This window comes from Oncorhynchus gorbuscha, linkage group LG05, assembly GCF_021184085.1.
Source record: "Oncorhynchus gorbuscha isolate QuinsamMale2020 ecotype Even-year linkage group LG05, OgorEven_v1.0, whole genome shotgun sequence".
In the NCBI taxonomy this organism is placed as follows: Eukaryota; Metazoa; Chordata; class Actinopteri; order Salmoniformes; family Salmonidae; genus Oncorhynchus; species Oncorhynchus gorbuscha.
The window spans coordinates 83,221,575-83,239,715 of NC_060177.1; positions in this window are offsets into that span (position 1 = coordinate 83,221,575).

Here is an 18,141-nt window from a genome sequence, read left to right on the forward strand (position 1 = left end):
GAGAATATGTACATAAAGATATATGAATAAGTGATGGTATAGAATGGCATAGGCAAGATGCAGTAGATGGTATCGAGTACAGTATACACATATGAGATGAGTAATGTAGGGTATGTAAACATTATATTAAGTGCCATTGTTTAAAGTGGCTAGTGATACATTTTGTTCATCAATATTTCCATTATTAAAGTGGCTGGAGTTGAGACAGTATTTTGGCAGCAGCCACTCAATGTTAGTGGTAGCTGTTTAAAAGTGTGATGTTCTTGACATAGAAGCTGTTTTTCAGTCTCTCGGTCCCAGTTTTGATGTACCTGTACTGACCTCACCTTCTGGATTATAACGGGGTGAACAGGCAGAGGCTCGGGTGGTTGTTGTTGTTGATGATCTTTACGGCCTTCCTGTGACATTGGGTGGTGTAGGTGTCCTGGAGAGCAGGTAGTTCGCCCCCGGTGATGCGTTGTGCAGACCTCACCACTCTCTGGAGAGCCTTACGGTTGTGGGCAGAGCAGTTGCCGTACCAGTCGGTGATACAGCCCGACAGGATGCTCTCAATTGTGCATCTGTAAAAGTTTGTGAGTGCTTTTGGTGACAAGCCGAATTTCTTAAGCCTCCTGAGGTTGAAGAGGAACTGCTGCGCCTTCTTCACAACGCTGTCTCTGTGGGTGGACCAATTGAGTTTGTCCGTGATGTGTACGCCGAGGATCTTAAAACTTACTACCCTTTCCACTACTGTCCCGTCGATGTGGATAGGGGGGTGCTCGCTCTGCTGTTTCCTGAAGTCTACTATCATCTCTTCTATTTTGTTGACGTTGAGTGTGAGGTTATTTTCCTGACACCTGCCCTCACCTCCTCCCTGTAGGCTGTCTCGTCGTTGTTGGTAATCAAGCCTACCACTGTAGTGTCATCTGCAAACTTGATGATTGAGTTGGAGGCGTGCATGGCCACACAGTTGTGGGTGAACAGGGAGTACAGGAGAGGGCTCAGAACGCACCTTTGTGGGGCCCCAGTGTTGAGGATCAGCGGGGTGGAGATTTTGTTAACTACCCTCACCATCTGGGGGTGACCCGTCAGGAAGTCCAGTACCCAGTTGCACAGGGTGGGGTCAAGACCCAGGGACTCGAGCTTGATGACGAGTTTGGAGGGTACTATGGTGTTAAATGCTGAGCTGCAGTCAATGAACAGCATTCTCACATATGTATTCCTCTTGTCCAGATGTATTAGGGCAGTGTGCAGTGTGGTTGCGATTGCGTTGGCTGTGGACCTATTGGGGGGGTAAGCAAATTGGAGTGGGTCTAGGGTGTCAGGTAGGGTGGAGATGAAATGGTCCTTGACTAGTCTCTCAAAGCACTTCATGATGACGGAAGTGAGTGCTACAGGGCGGTAGTCATTTAGCTCAGTTACCTTAGCTTTCTTAGGAACAGGAACAATGGTGGCCCTCTTGAAGCATGTGGGAACAGCAAACTGGGATGAGGATTGATTGAATATGTCTGTAAACACACCAGCCAGCTGGTCTGCGCATGCTCTGAGGACGCGGCTGGGATGCCGTCTGGGCCTGCAGCCTTGCGAAGGTTAACACGTTTAAATATTTTACTCACGTCGGCTGCAGTGACGGAGAGTCCACAGGTTTTGGTAGCGGGCCGTGTCAGTGGCACTATATTGTCCTCAAAGCGAGCAAAGAAGTTGTTTAGTCTGTCTGGGTTGGTTTTCTTTTGTAATCCATGATTGACTGTAGACCCTGCCACATACCTATTGTGTCTGAGCCATTGAATTGCGACTCTACTTTGTCTCTATGCTGACGCTTAGCTTGTTTGATTGCCTTGCGGAGAGAATAGCTACACTGTCTGTATTAGGTCATGTTTCCGGTCACCTTGCCCTGGTTAAAAGCAGTGGTTCAAGCTTTCAGTTTCACGCGAATGCTGTCATCAAGATGGAGAGGAAAGCACTTTTGAAGAAAAACAGTTTGATGGTTGTTCCATTCTGGGTCATTGGGTCATTGGTCCAGAACAGAACGTCCAGGTTAAGGGTCAGTGGCCCAGAGTAGAACATCCAGGTTATGTGTCGTTGGCCCAGAACAGAATATCCAGGTTAAGGGTCAGTGGTCCAGAATAGAACGTCCAGGTTAAGGGTCAGTGGTCCGGAATAGAACGTCCAGGTTAAGGGTCAGTGGCCCAGAGTAGAACATCCAGGTTAAGGGTCAGTAGCCCAGAACACAACGTCCAGGAACATTACTTTTGATTTATGTTTTCATTTGATGAGCTACTAGTACTGCTTGTTGATTTTTAGGAGGCAGCTACAGTAGTTGGAAGATATTAATATCTTCGTTTTTATTTAATTTAATGTATTTTATTTTATCTGGGTGCTTACATCACCAGCTAGCACCCTGGTACTACCGGCAGCTTCTGTTCTCCTCAGTCCATGGAAACACAGAAAGAAAGAACAACTTGTCAGATTGTGCATCGAAGACTGATGTGTTTCTGTCCTGGACAGATATATATGACAGCCCTAAAACACAGCCGTGGTGTAGCTCTTTATTTCTTTATGTATTTAGCTTACACAAATTGCATGAATGTGCTCAACACCAATTGGTAGGTGATAATGATTTGTGGTGTGATCTAAAGCTCAAGGGACTGAAGGCAATTTGCAGGACTAGACAGGGCAAAGCCTTTTGCACACCCATACAAAATGACCCATACCAAACGACCCATACCAAACGACCCATAACAAACGACCCATACCAAACGACCCATAACAAACGACCCATACCAAATTACCCATACCAAATTACCCATACCAAATTACCAAATGCTCTAGATACATTAGGAGAGATAGATGGTCAACTTCAATCTATTCAATAATGGATGCTCTTCATCTTTCTGGGTGCTGATGGTGTTATGTAATCTAATCTAATGTTATCTAATGTTTGGTTATACTGTACAATCAAATAGAAAGTGTTATAAAATGGGAGGGTAAGGTGTGTAATGGAAACCATACTTTTGCTGGCGGTGATCTTATAGACTTAATATATATATATATATAATAATGGTTATCAAATCAAATCAAATGTAATTATATATAGCCCTTCGTACATCAGCTGATATCTCAAAGTGCTGTACAGAAACCCAGCCTAAAACCCCAAACAGCAAGCAATGCAGGTGTAGAAGCACGGTGGCTAGGATAAAAACTCCCTAGAAAGGCCAAAACCTAGGAAGAAACAGAGAGGAACCAGGCTATGAGGGGTGGCCAGTCCTCTTCTGGCTGTGCCGGGTGGAGATTATAACAGAACATGGCCAAGATGTTCAAATGTTCATAAATGACCAGCATGGTCAAATAATAATAATCACAGGCAGAACAGTTGAAACTGGAGCAGCAGCACGGCCAGGTGTACTGGGGACAGCAAGGAATCATCATGCCAGGAAGTCCTGGGGCATGGTCCTAGGGCTCAGGTCCTCCGAGAGAGAGAAAGAAAGAGAGAATTAGAGAGAGCATACTTAAATTCACACAGAACACCAGATAAGACAGGAGAAGTACTCCAGATATAACAAACTGACCCTAGCCCCCCGACACAAACATAAACTACTGCAGCATAAATACTGGAGGTTGAGACAGGAGGGGTCAGGAGACACTGTGGACCCATCCGATGATACCCCTGGACAGGGCCAAACAGGAAGGATATAACCCCACACACTTTGCCAAAGCACAGCCCCCACACCACTAGGCAAATATTTTCAACCACCAACCACCATCCTGAGACAAGGCCGAGTATAGCCCACATATATCTCCGCCACGGCACAACCCAAGGGGGGGGGCGCCAACCCAGACAGGAAGATCACATCAGTGACACACCACTCAAGTGACGCACCCCTCCTAGGGACAGCATGAAAGAGCACCAGTAAGCCAGTGACTCAGCCCCTGTAATAGGGTTAGAGGCAGACAATCCCAGTGAAAAGAGGGGAATCGGCCAGGCAGAGACAGCAAGGGTGGTTCGTTGCTCCAGAGCCTTTCCGTTCACCTTCACACTCCTGGGCCAGACTACACTCAATCATATGACCCACTGAAGAGAGAGTCTTCAGTAAAGACTTAAAGTTTGGGACTGAGTTTGCGTCTCTCACATGTTTAGGCAGACCATTCCATAAAAATTGAGTTCTATAGGAGAAGGTCCTGCCTCCAGCTGTTTGCTTAGAAATTCTAGGGACAATTAGGACAATTATACTCTCCTGTTTGTTTTCGGCCCAACCCTGTTCCTGGAGAGCTACCGTCCTGTAGGTTTTCCCTCCAACCCTAATCTAGTTAGCTGGTTGATAAACTGAATCAGGTTAGTTACAACTGGGGTTGGAGGGAAGAAAAAGCTTCCTGATCTTTCTTATGTCTCAGAGATAGGATAGACCCCTTCAGAACAAACTTCCTTTAGTTTTTTGGGAAGGGACTATCTGTTGTTACATGTAGTAAATCTGCTGTTCAATGCATTTGTGTGGGATAATAGCAGTAAGACTTTCTTATACACTATATATATAAAATTATGTGGACACCCATTCAACACCACTTTTTTTATTCTCCTTAACTGGGTTGGAAAAGTATTCTCGTCGGAAGACTTCCAGTTTGGTGGAGAGCCATTTTCATTCCAATCTTCTGGAAGCTTGCTTCAGGGCCCGGGTATCTTCTGTATTCCAGGAAGCAAATGTTTTATGACAAATGTTTTAGGTTTTTAGAGGTGCAACTGTATTTAGGGTATTACGCAAGGTGAAATTTAGATCCTCGGTTAGGTGGTTAGCTGATTTTTGTACTCCGACATCCTTGGGTAGGTGGTGGGAGTCTGGAAGGGCATCTAGGAGTCTTTGGGTTGTCCAAAAATGCATAGTGTGGCTTTTTCCAATCCGTGATTGGGGTCTGAGCAGATTATTTGTTGTGTTTAATTTCTTTACTAACCTATTGTTCACCTAACGCCTTTTTTGCACTATTGGTAAGACACTATAAATAAGCATTTCACTGTAAGGTCTACTACATCTGTTGTATTCAGCGCACGTGACAAATAACATTTCATTTGATTGCAAACATTATAAAATAGTGATCTGATAGTCCAGGATTATGAGGAAAATCATTCAGATTAAGAATATTAATATATCTACAAAACTAGATCCAGGGTTTGACTGTGGCAATGCGTAGGTCTGGAGACATGTTGGACAAAAAGAGTCGATGATGGCACCAAAAGCCTTTTGGAGTGGGTCGGTTGACTTTTCTATGTGAATATTGAAGTCACCAAAAATGTGAATATTATCTGTCATGACTACGAGGTCTGATAGGAGTTCAGGGAACTCAGTGAGGAATGCTGTATACGACCTGGGAGGCCTGTAAACAATAGCTATAAAAAGTGATTGAGTAGGCTGCATAGATTTCATGACTAGAAGCTCAAAAGACGAAAACAGGGAGGGAATATGGTCACTAGTGTAACCAGGATAAGAGGCCTCATTTAACACAGTAAATTCAGCAGGCTTGAGCCATGGTTCAGTCAGGCCGATCCCATCAAGGTTATGATCAGTGATTAGTTAATTGACTATTACTGCCTTGGAAGTGAGGTTCTAACATTAAGTAGTCCTATTTTCAGATGTGAGATATTACCACAATCTCTTTCAATAATGGTAGGAATAGAGGAGGTCTTTATTGCAGTGTGATTGCTAAGGCGAACACCGCCATGTTTAGTTTTGCCAACTTAGATTGTGGCATAGACACGGTCTCAATGAAGAAAACTGAGCTGACTACACTGACTGTGCTAGTGGCAGACTCTACTAAGCTGGCAGGCTGGCTAACAGCCTGCCGCCTGGCCTGCACCCTATCTCATTGTGGAGCTAGAGGAGTTAGAGCCCTGTCTATGTTGATAGATAAGATGAGCTTGGACCAAGCAGGCCAGGCTTGGTCCTATTTGTAGGGGAGTCCCAGAAAGACAGCCAGTTATCTACTAATTCTATCTTTTGGGAGGGGCAGAATACAGTGTTCATCCAGCAATTGAGTGAGACACTGCTGTATAGCTTATCACTCCCCCTAACTGGGAGTGACACAATTACTTATGCCAACACATCTTTCTAGCTAAGTTACACTCTGAAGTTATGTTGTGCTTGGTGACCTCTGTCTGTGTCATCCTAACATTGTTGGTGCCAACATGGATGACAATATCCCTATGCTCTCTACACTCGCCAGTTTTAGCCTCAGCCAGCACCATCTTCAGATTAGCCTTTACTCCGGTAGCCCTGCCCCCCAATATATGATCGCTGGATGATTCTTTTTTAGCAGGTAATGGATTCGCCAATTACTAGGGTTTTCAGAGCTAATGGTGGGAGGCTTCGGCAGCTCAGATTCGGGAATGGGTGGAGGAGAGACTCTGACTCCAACTTGTGCGCTTCGTCACCCCCGTTTGTGTGTGTGTGTGTGTGTGTGTGTGTGTGTGTGTGTGTGTGTGTGTGTGTGTGTGTGTGTGTGTGTGTGTGTGTGTGTGTGTGTGTGTGTGTGTGTGTGTGTGTGTGTGTGTGTGTGTGTGTGTGTGTGTGTGTGTGTGTCCAACTCTAGAGAATTTGCATTGATTACGTTGTCGTCAAGTTTTGTAGAAGAGAACCATTCTCCACCATGGCATTTTAATTTGTGTTTTGATATGCATCGCTGATGTGGTGCACAGCTTCAGATGCATGTCATTTTCCAAGTATTCTCCTCTTTTTTTCACAAACTTTAATATAATTTGAGCGAACCAGTGCTGCTGCACAAAACCTTTGAAATGCTACAGACCACAATCGAGCAGTGGCGCACTGAGACCAAAAATCACACCTGGCGTATACAGTGCATTCGGAAAGTATTCAGACCCTTAATTTTTTCCACATTTTGTTACATTACAGCCTTATTCTAAAATTTATAAAATATATATTTTTTAAGCTCAACTGAACTCAATTTTAAATTAATCATGGAGAGGTCACAGTCAAACTTAAATTAATCATGGAGAGGTCACAGTCAAACTTAAATGAATCATGGAGAGTTCACAGTCAAACTTAAATGATTCATGGAGAGGTCACCGTCAAACTTAAATGATTCATGGAGAGGTCACAGTCAAACTTAAATGATTCATGGAGAGGTCACAGTCAAACTTAAATGAATCATGGAGAGATCACAGTCAAACTTAAATGCATAAGGTACCGTTCGTTCTGAAGTGAGCTCCACCAGGGCAGTCCCGTTAGTTATGTTATACTGCTTACACAGACAAGTTATATTTGCATTATTTTGCTTATTGCTCATTCATAATTAATTATTCATTCATGTTTGGTTTATGCATGTGACAGACCAATTCCTCACGAGGCCTCTTCTCTCCTTTCGTTCTCAAAACAAGGCTCTGGGCATACTGCCAAATTGCAGATACTGATAGTGAGGATTCTGCCTAGGCACATTCAGTCAGTCACTTGCATGAATAAAGGAAATGGCTATTAGAAAAGCACATTATTAAAATGTTCCATCTCAAGATGTTTCTACAAATTGATTGGAGTCCACCTGTGGTAAATTCAATTGATAGGACATAATCTGGAAAGTCACACACCGGTCTATATAAGGTCCCACAGTTGACAGTGCATGTCAGAGCATAAACCAAGCCATGAGGTTGTAGGAATTGTCCATAGATCTCCAAAGAGGATTATGTCAAGGCACAGATCTGGGGAAGGGTACCAAAACAATTTAGCAGCATTGAAGGTCCCCAAGAACACAGTGGCCTCCATCATTCTTAAATGGTAGAAGTTTGGAACCACTAAGACTCTTCCTAGAGCTGGCTGCCTGGCCAAATTGACCTTGGTCAAGGAGATGACCAATAACCCAATGGTCACTCTGACAGAGCTCCAGAGCTCCTCTATGGAGATGAGAGAATCTTCCAGAAGGACAATCTCTGCAGCATTCCACCAATCAGGCCTTTATGGTAGAGTGGCCAGATGGAAGACACTCCTCAGTAAAAGGCACATGACAGAGCGCTTGGAGTTTGACAAATAGATCCTAAAGGACTTTCAGACCATGGGAAACAAGATTCTCTGGTCTGATGAAACCAAGATTGAAATCTTTGGCCTGAATGCCAAACATCACATCTGGAGGAAACTAGGCATTGCTTATAACCTGGCCAATACCATCCATACGGTGAAGTATGGTGGTGGGTGCTCTTGTTTGTAGATTGATGAGCAGAAAAAACTATATAATCAATTTTAAAATAAGGCTGTAATGTAACAAAATATGGAAAAGGTGAATGGGTCTGAATACTTCAGGAATGCACTGTATAACACACTGGTCCATTATTTTCCTTGAGGCCTCTATACTGGTCCATTATTTTCCTTGAGGCCTCTATACTGGTCCATTATTTTCCTTGAGGCCTCTATACTGGTCCATTATTTTCCTTGAGAACTCTATACTGGTCCATTATTTTCCTTGAGGCCTCTATACTGGTCCATTATTTTCCTTGAGGCCTCTATACTGGCCCAATATTTTCCTTGAGGCCTCTATACTGGCCCAATATTTTCCTTGAGGCCTCTATACTGGTCCATTATTTTCCTTGAGGCCTCTATACTGGTCCATTATTTTCCTTGAGGCCTCTATACTGGTCCATTATTTTCCTTGAGGCCTCTATACTGGCCCATTATTTTCCTTGAGGCCTCTATACTGGCCCAATATTTTCCTTGAGGCCTCTATACTGGCCCATTATTTTCCTTGAGGCTCCAATACTGTCCCATTATTTTCCTTGAGGCTCCATTACTGTCCCATTATTTTCCTAGAGGCCCCCATTATTAGCAAGATTATTATCATTTTGCACAAAAAAAAACAAGTGAGACGTATCCACTGTGCAAATAAGCACAGTGGCATTTGCTCAAAATGCCAAATGACTAGTCCGCCCCTGCCATTGAGGCTGTGGTGGAAGTTTTAAAAAATCACTGTATGAGTCAAACTATATTTTTTTGTTTTTTTATTAAAATAAAGACTTTTCAGCTTCCAAAAAAAGCTTTTAGTCTCACATATCTCTGGCCATAAATTGTTCCCATGAATACATGGTAGACATCTTTGATATGTTGAACTTCAGTAAGCCCTCTGCTGATTGGTGCAGTCCGGAGGCTTTTAAAAAATCTACCGTGAGTAACTGAGCCTTCAAATGATCCAGGAGAGATGCTATATTTGGCTTCTGAAAAACACAGTTATCACATCACCTATCCAGCTGTGTTGCTTTACAAGGCAATATCAAATATCCATTTTCATTTCTCTAAACATTTTGTGCATCAAAGCTGTGACCTTGCAATTTGAAGGATGTGACAGTTGCACAAATGTCACATTTTGGATATTCATGTTCAAAATCTGGTCACCTTAGGCTGCACAACCATAAACCATGTTTAGCTATATAACCAACTTTCAGCCCACGGCACCTTTAAGAATGCAGGATGCTGGTGGTACCTTCATTGGGGAGAACTGGCTTGTGGTAATGACTGGAGTGGCATCAGTAGAAGGGTATCAAATACATTAAACACATGGTTTCCATGGTTTCCAGGTGTTAGATGCAATTCCATTTGCTCCGTTCCAGCCATCATTATGAGCCATCCTCCCCTCCACTGTCTGACACACTGATACAGGCAAGCCTTTTTCTCCAAACACCTTTTTCACCCCAATGATGAAATAAAATATAAACTCCCTCAACACAAACAATCCAGTGCTGACTCCAGTGTCAAATTGAGTGACATTTCCCCCTGGCTGGAAAGGTAACAATGTTTGGTTTCTTGCAGTCGGTTGATTACTCCACAGTCCCTGACCTTTGAAATGGAGAGCTGAGGGGACAGGGGAAAATTAGAGATTTAACACTTCAGATTTGGTAGTATCTTCAGATTTGGTAGTATCTTCTATCTATGTAGAACGAGGTCTCCTGGTGCACCAGAACATGTGGGACAATAGTGAGAAATATCACTAATGTAAATAGTGTGGCTTGTTAACCTGGCAAGGAGCTGGGTGAAGGTAAGATGGATCGCAGTGTGGCTGTGTGACTGTATCGCTGTGTGGCAGCCCTTTGAAGATGGCTGTGTGTCAGATGGTATGCAGATGACCCCCCTAAAATTCACACATTGGGGAACATCTCATCTGTAACAAGTTATGAATAACTCTCTAAGGTATGCAATGACTGACATGAGAAGAGGAACTGATGATGCAGCTATCCAATTTAGAAATTGCATCTTGTCCATTCTACATTTACAACTTTTAAGTTTAAAGCCGGACTGAGTTCAAACCCTTCGGTGCCCCACAGTTTGGGAGTTAGAGAACTTCGCTATGACCATTTGCAGAAACATTTTGAAAAAATCCAATCACATGGTGTGGACAGGACAAAGGCCTTGCGTAGCTCAACGATGAATAAAGTCCAAACGGAGGGGTCAGGCAAAATGAAACAGTCCCATCATTATCAGAGAGATTAAACATTTCCATGTATCTGCTTGGTGTGAACATCGGGGCTTTTAACCACTGTGGACTCTGTGAGGTTATAAGAACGGGACTGGACTACTAGCGTTCTCAGCCATGCACACCATGCACACACACACACACACACATTGGCACACACACACACACACACACACACACACACACACACACACAATTGAGGGCTATCCGTGAGATAGAAGGCTATTTGTCACCCTATGTTCTGTAATTGGTAATAAACTAATGCTTTTTTCCGGCTTGGATTGGAGAATAAGCATGATGATCTGTATGCAGACTTGAGAGGTCAGAATTGGTTGACATATTCAACTTATATTCTCAAATAGCATAAATGTGCTCAACACCAATTGGCAGGTGACAATGATTTGTGCTGTGATCTAACGCTCAAGGGACTGAAGGCAATTTGCAGGACTAGACTGGGCAAAGCTTTTTGCACACCCATACCAAAAGACCCATACCAAATGACCCATATCAAACGACCCATACCAAACGACCCATACCAAATGACCCAAACAAAATGACCCATACCAAACGACCCATACCAAATGACCCATACCAAATGACCCATACCAAATGACCCATACCAAATTACACATACCAAACGACCCATACCAAATGACCCATACCAAACGACCCATAACAAACGACCCATACCAAACGACCCATACCAAATGACCCATACCAAATGACCCATACCAAATGACCCATACTAAACGACCCATACCAAATGACCCATACCAAACGACCCATACCAAATTACCCATACCAAATTACCCATACCAAATTACCCATACCAAACGACCCATACTAAACGACCCATACCAAATGACCCATACCAAATGACCCATACCAAATTACCCATACCAAATTACTCATACCAAATTACCGATACCAAATGACCCATACCAAATTACTCATACCAAATTACCCATACCAAATTACTCATACCAAATGACCCATACCAAATGACCCATACCAAACGACCCATACCAAATGACCCATACCAAACGACTCATACCAAATGACCCATACCAAATGACCCATACCAAATGCTCTAGATCCATTATTGAATAGATTGATGTTGACCATCTATATCTTCTAATGTATCTTGAGCATCAGCTTTCTGGTACTGATGGTTTTATGTCATCTAATCTAATGTTATCTAATGTTTTGTTATAATGTACATTTAAATAGAACGCGTTATAAATGGTAGGGTGGGGTAGGGTGTCACACCCTGGTCGAAGTATTTTGTGTTTATCTTTATGTATTGAGTCAGGCCAGGGTGTGGCATGGGGTTTTTGTATTGTGGTGTGTTTTGTCTTGGGGTTTTGGTATATAGTGGGATTGTAGCTAGAAGGGTGATCTAGCAGAGTCTATGGCTGTCTGGAGTGGTTCTCAATCAGAGTCAGGTGTTTATCGTTGTCTCTGATTGGGAACCATATTTAGGTAGCCATATTCTTTGTGTGTTTCGTGGGTGATTGTCCTTAGTGTCTTTGTTCCTGTCGCTGTGTTAGTTGACAAGTATAGGCTGTTTCGGTTTTCGTTACGTTTATTGTTTTGTAGTGTTTGTGTTATTTCGTGTTTACGTTTGTTTGATTAAACATGGATCGCAATCTACACGCTGCGTTTTGGTCCGACTCTCCTTCACCACACCTAGAAAACTGTTACAGAATCATCCACCAGAAACGGACCAAGCAGCGTGTCAAAAGGCAGGAGCAGCCCAAAGAGGATATGCGAAATCCTGGACGGGAAAGGACCCTGGGCTAAACCAGGGGAGTGTAGCCGCCCAAAGGTGGAACAGGTGGAGGCAGCGAGGAGAGCAGAGTCAGCCGGAGAGAGGAGCCGGCTATATGAGGGAACACTGTTGGCAAAGAAGCCTGAGAGTCAGCCCCAAAAATTTATTGGGGGGGGGGGGGGGGGGCTCAGGGAGACAGTGGCAGAGTCAGGAGTCAGACCTGAGCCAAATCTCCCTGTCTATCGTGAGGAGCCGCCAAGGAGGATACCAGAGCCGGTGTTGGAGGTGAGCGAAGCAGAGACTGTGAAGGAGTTAATGGGGAAATTGGAGGAGAGAGAAATGAGTTGCTGTGTTGGTGCTTTTTGCATGGAATTCGCCCGACGGAACGTGTCAGGGATTTGATGGCACCTGGGTCAGCGCTCCATACTCGTCCTGAGGTGCGTGTTAGTCAGCTGGTGAAGTTGGTGCCAGCCTCACGCACCATGCCTCCTGTGCACATCCCTAGCCTTGCATGTCCTGTGCCAACACTGCTCTCAAGATCTCCAGTACGCCTTCACGGTCTAGCCCATCCTGTGCCACCTTCACACACCAGCCCTTCAGGTAGCAGCTCCCCGCACCAGGCTTCCTGTGCGTGTCCTCGGCCCAGTACCACCAGTGCCAGCACCACGCATCAGGCCTACAGTGCGCCTCGCCTCTCCTGCGCTGCCGGAGCCTCCCGCCTGTTCAGCGCAGCTAGAGCCTTCTTCCTCTACAGCGCTGCTGGAGTCTCCTGTCTGTTCAGCGCAGCCAGAGCTGTCAGCCTGCATGGAGCAGTCAGAGCTGTCAGCCTGCATAGAGCAGCCAGTCTGCAAGGTGCTGTCAGTCTGCATGAACCAGCCAGAGCTGTCAGTCTGCATGAAGCAGCCAGAACTGCCAGTCTGCAAAGAGCTGTCAGTCTACAAGGAGCTGCCAGTCTGCAAGGATCCGCCAGTCTGCCAGGATCCACCAGTCTGCCAGGATCCGCCAGAGGTGCCAGTCAGCCAGGATCCGCCAGAAGTGCCAGTCGGCCAGGATCCGCCAGTCGGCCAGAATCCGCCAGTCAGCCAGGATCCGCCAGTCTGCCAGGATCCGCCAGAACTTCCTGTCGGCCAGAACTTCCTGTCGGCCAGGATCCGCCAGTCAGCCAGGATCCGCCAGTCAGCCAGGACCTGCCAGATCCGCTAGTCAGCCAGGATCCACCAGTCAGCCAGGATCTGCCAGTCAGCCAGGATCTGCCGGAACCACCAGCCAGCCAGGATCTGGTAGATCCATCAACCTGCCTGAGCTTACTCTCACTCCTGAGCTTCCTCTCACTCCTGAGCTTCCTCTCACTCCTGAGCTTTCTCTGACTCCCGAGCTTTCTCTGACTCCCGAGCTTTCTCTGACTCCCGAGCTTTCTCTGACTCCCGAGCTTTCTCTGACTCCCGAGCTTTCTCTCACTCCCGAGCTTCCCCTCAGTCCCGAGCTGTCCTTCAGTCCCGATCTGCTCCTCAGTCCAGTGGGGTTCTGGGTGAGGACTACTAGGCCATGGTCGGCGGCGAGGGTGGACAATTCAGGGACGCGAGGAGAGGGGACTAAGACATTGACTGAGTGGAGTCCACGTCCCGCGCCGGAGCCGCCACCATGGACAGACGCCCACCCGGACCCTCCCTATTGTTTTGAGGTGCGTTCGGGAGTCCGCACCTTAGGGGGGGGGTTCTGTCACGCCCTGGTCGAAGTATTTTGTGTTTTCTTTATTTATTTGGTCAGGCCAGGGTGTGACATGGGGTTTTTGTATTGTGGTGTGTTTTGTCTTGGGGTTTTGGTATATAGTGGGATTGTAGCTAGAAGGGTGATCTAGCAGAGTCTATGGCTGTCTGGAGTGGTTCTCAATCAGAGTCAGGTGTTTATCGTTGTCTCTGATTGGGAACCATATTTAGACAGCCATATTCTTTGTGTGTTTCGTGGGTGATTGTCCTTAGTGTCTTTGTTCCTGTCGCTGTGTTAGTTGACAAGTATAGGCTGTTTCGGTTTTCGTTACGTTTATTGTTTTGTAGTGTTTGTGTTATTTCGTGTTTACGTTTGTTTGATTAAACATGGATCGCAATCTACACGCTGCATTTTGGTCCGACTCTCCTTCACCACACCCAGAAAACCGTTACATAGGGGGCAGTATTTTCACGTCCGGATGAAAAGCGTTCCCAGAGTAAACTGCCTGCTACTCAGGCCCAGATGCTAGGATATGCATATTATTAGTAGATGTGGATAGAAAACACTCTGCAGTTTCTAAAACGGTTTGAATGATGTGTGAGTATAACATAACTCATATGGCAGGCAAAAAAACTGAGAACATCCAACCAGGAAGTGGGAAATCTGAGGTTTGTCGGTTTTCAAGTCTAAGCCTATCCATTTTACAGTGTCTGTGGGTTCCTTCTGTAGCTCAGTTGGTAGAGCATGGCGCTTGTAACGCCAGGGTAGTGGGTTCGATTCCCGGGACCACCCATACGTAGAATGTATGCACACATGACTGTAAGTCGCTTTGGATAAAAGCGTCAGCTAAATGGCATATATTTATATTTATTTTTATTTATATATTGCACTTCCCAATGCTTCCACTAGATGTCAACTGACTTTAGAACCTTGTTTCAGGCTTCTACTGTGAGGTGGGAGAGAATAAGAGCTGATTGAGTCATGGGTCTGCCAGAAGGGCATGTGCTCAGTCAGGCGTACGCCAGTGAGAGTTACCTCCATTCCTTTTCATTTCTAAAGAGAAAGGAATTCTCCGGTTGAAACATTGAAGATTCATGATAAAAACATCCTAAAGATTGATTATATACATCGTTTGACATTCCTGATATTGAGTGATTACCATCCACTCTGGCGAAGTTGTATTGATTCCATTGTCTTTGTAAAAGAAAACATTTCTCCACCATGGCATTTTAAGTCTTTAAAAAATATATGTTTTGCTGATGAGGTACAGAGCAACCTTTAAGTGCATGTTCATTGTCAAAAAACAGTGAACAACTAAATATTATTACATAACTGGTTCCACAGCCTTTTTTTTGTTCTCTCAAAATGTTTGCTCAAAGTGTTACCTGAATCCAACATTTTTAGTTAGCTCAAACAAAGCCCGAACATGAGAAAATATAGGCAAACATTCAGTTAACTTAAAATGATGTGTTTGCTCAATTTGTCAGCAAATAAAACAGAGGGTTGAGGAGGTTTATGTACTTGCCAATGTTGTTTTGTTAGGGTGCCTGCACGTCACCTTTTCAGTGATATCCAATTGGTAATTACAGTCTTGTCCAATCACTGCAACTCCCATACAGACTTGGGAGGGGTGAAGGTCAAGAGTCATGCCTCCTCCGAAACACAACCCTGCCAAGCTTGTTTAACCCGGAAGTCAGCCGCACCAACGTGTCAGAGGAAACACCATACATGAAATCCAAATAAAATTCCTTTTAACTTCTTGCGTCGAGCCATCCCGGATCCGGGATCGTGAATACAGCCTCAAGCTCATTACCATAATGCAACGTTAACTATTCATGAAAATCGCAAATGAAATGAAATAAATATGCTAGCTCTCAAGCTTAGCCTTATGTTAACAACACTGTCATCTCAGATTTTCAAAAATATGCTTCTCAACCATAGCAAAACAAGCATATGTGTAACAGAATTTAGCGTTAGCATAGCATTTAGCGTTAGCATTCAGCAGGCAATATTTTCACAAAAACCAGAAAATCATTCAAATAAAATCATTTACCTTTGAAGAACTTCAGATGTTGTCAATGAGGAGACTCTCAGTTAGATAGCAAATGTTCAGTTTTTCCTGAAAGATTATTTGTGCAGGAGAAATCGGTCCGTTTTCTGCATCATGTTTGGCTACCAAAAAAAAAAGAAATTTCATTCATCCAAACGCCAAACTTTCTTCCACATTAACTCCATAATATCGACTGAAACATGGTACACGTTGATTAGAATCAATCCTCAAGGTGTTTTTCACATATATCTTCATGATATATCATTCCTGGAAGTCTCCTCTCTGTATCAATCACATGGATGAATGCGAGCAGCTTGGAGATTACGCAACAATTTCAACAAAGGACACCGGGCAGACCCCTGGTAAATGTAGTCTCTTATGGCCAATCTTCCAATGATATGCCTACAAATACGTCACAATGCTGCAGACAACTTGGAGAAACGATAGAAAGGGCAGGGTAATTCGTGGCGCTTTCACAGCCATATAAGGAGACAATGAAAAACAGATAATATCTTTGCAGTTTTGGAAACGTCAGAGTGTTTTCTTTCCAAAGCAGCTATATGCATAGTCGAGCATCTTTTCGTGACAAAATAATGTGCTTAAAACGGGCACGTTTTTTTTTTATCCAATAATGACATAGCACCCCCATAGGTTGAAAGAGGTTAAATTACAGGTTGCAACAAAATAGGAAAAACACCAAGATTGATAAATGCTTTTGCAAGGCACTGTACACCAAACTCCTTAATATGCAGTAAGTGGTGACTGTATCAGCGCACAGCCATAGGGTCACGAAAGCACAATGGGACAAGGATACCCCAGCCAGCCAAACCCAGATGACAGTGAGCTAATTGTGCAGCACCTCACTGTGATGCAGTACCTTAGACCACTGCTCCACTCACTCAGCCTTTTTCTTTTCTATGTGTCTGGGATTAGGTCCTGGTCCGAGGTGAGCAGTATGTCCTACGTCTCCGACTCGTTAAAATACAAACCTTCATCCAAATCGAGGTTTGTTATCGCTGTTCTGATGTCCAGAAGCTGTTTTTGGTTCAAGGAAATGATGGTGGAAACATTATGTAAAAAATGATCATCGCAAAAAAACACACATAATAGCAGAAATGGTCAGCCCATTGTAGCTTTTTCCAATGTTCCTGCGACGCCATTAATATCTGTGTTAATAACTTATTTCACATGTATTGCTACACTTTGCACTTCAAAGTAAATCTCAGCTCTGTTAAAAGTACACTCAAGAAAACTCCTTGAGATATCAGGAGTACTCTAGATGTAGACTGAAGCTGCAATAAGCCTTGGTGGTGTTGTAGGAAGATCCGCATGCTGTGAACCTAGAGGTTGTGAGTTCAAATCCCAGCTGTGGACACATATTAAATGCACTCTAATTGACTTGTTTGATAGACTTAATAATTGCACAAGCACATTCTTGCTTATGTTTTCTCATATTGGAGCTAAGTTTGGGCAAACTTAACATGTTAAGTTCAGCTACTGTAACACTTCGACCGAAAACTTGAGTAAACACAAAAAAAGACTGTGGGACCAGTTACTTAATAATAATTAGTTGAAAAAATTTGATTTTGTGGGTGTTTTTTTTTACAGTCTACTTTTTCAAAGCTCTATAGATCTCCAGTTTAGTAAGTGTGTATTTTAAGACCAAATTTGATCTTTGAGCTAGGCAGTGGTGCTGCACAAAGCCTTTGAGATGCAGTAGACCACCCCTGAGTCTGGGTTTCAAGTCTAATAAAAAATCAGATAAGCCTAAAGGAACTGTATGAGTCAAACTTTTTAAATAAATAAAGTATTTTCAGCTCCCAAAAAAAGCTTTTAGTCTCTCCTCATCTCTAGCGATATGTTGTTCCCATGGATTCATGGGAGACATCTGTGATATGTTGAACTTCAGTAAGCCCTCTGCCTACTGGGACAATACAGGTTCTGAATCCGGTGCCTGAAAACAAAGCTGCCGTGAGTAATTGAGCCTTCAAACAATCCAGGAGATACGCTATATATGGCTTGGGGGATTGTCTTCTAAACAACACAGGCACCATATCACGTATCCAACCTGGTTGAGTAGCTTTACAAGGCTAAAATAATCATCCATTCCCATTTCTCCAATGTTTGTGCATCGTAGCTGTGACCTTACATTTTGACAAATGTGACAATTGGATAAATGTCTCAT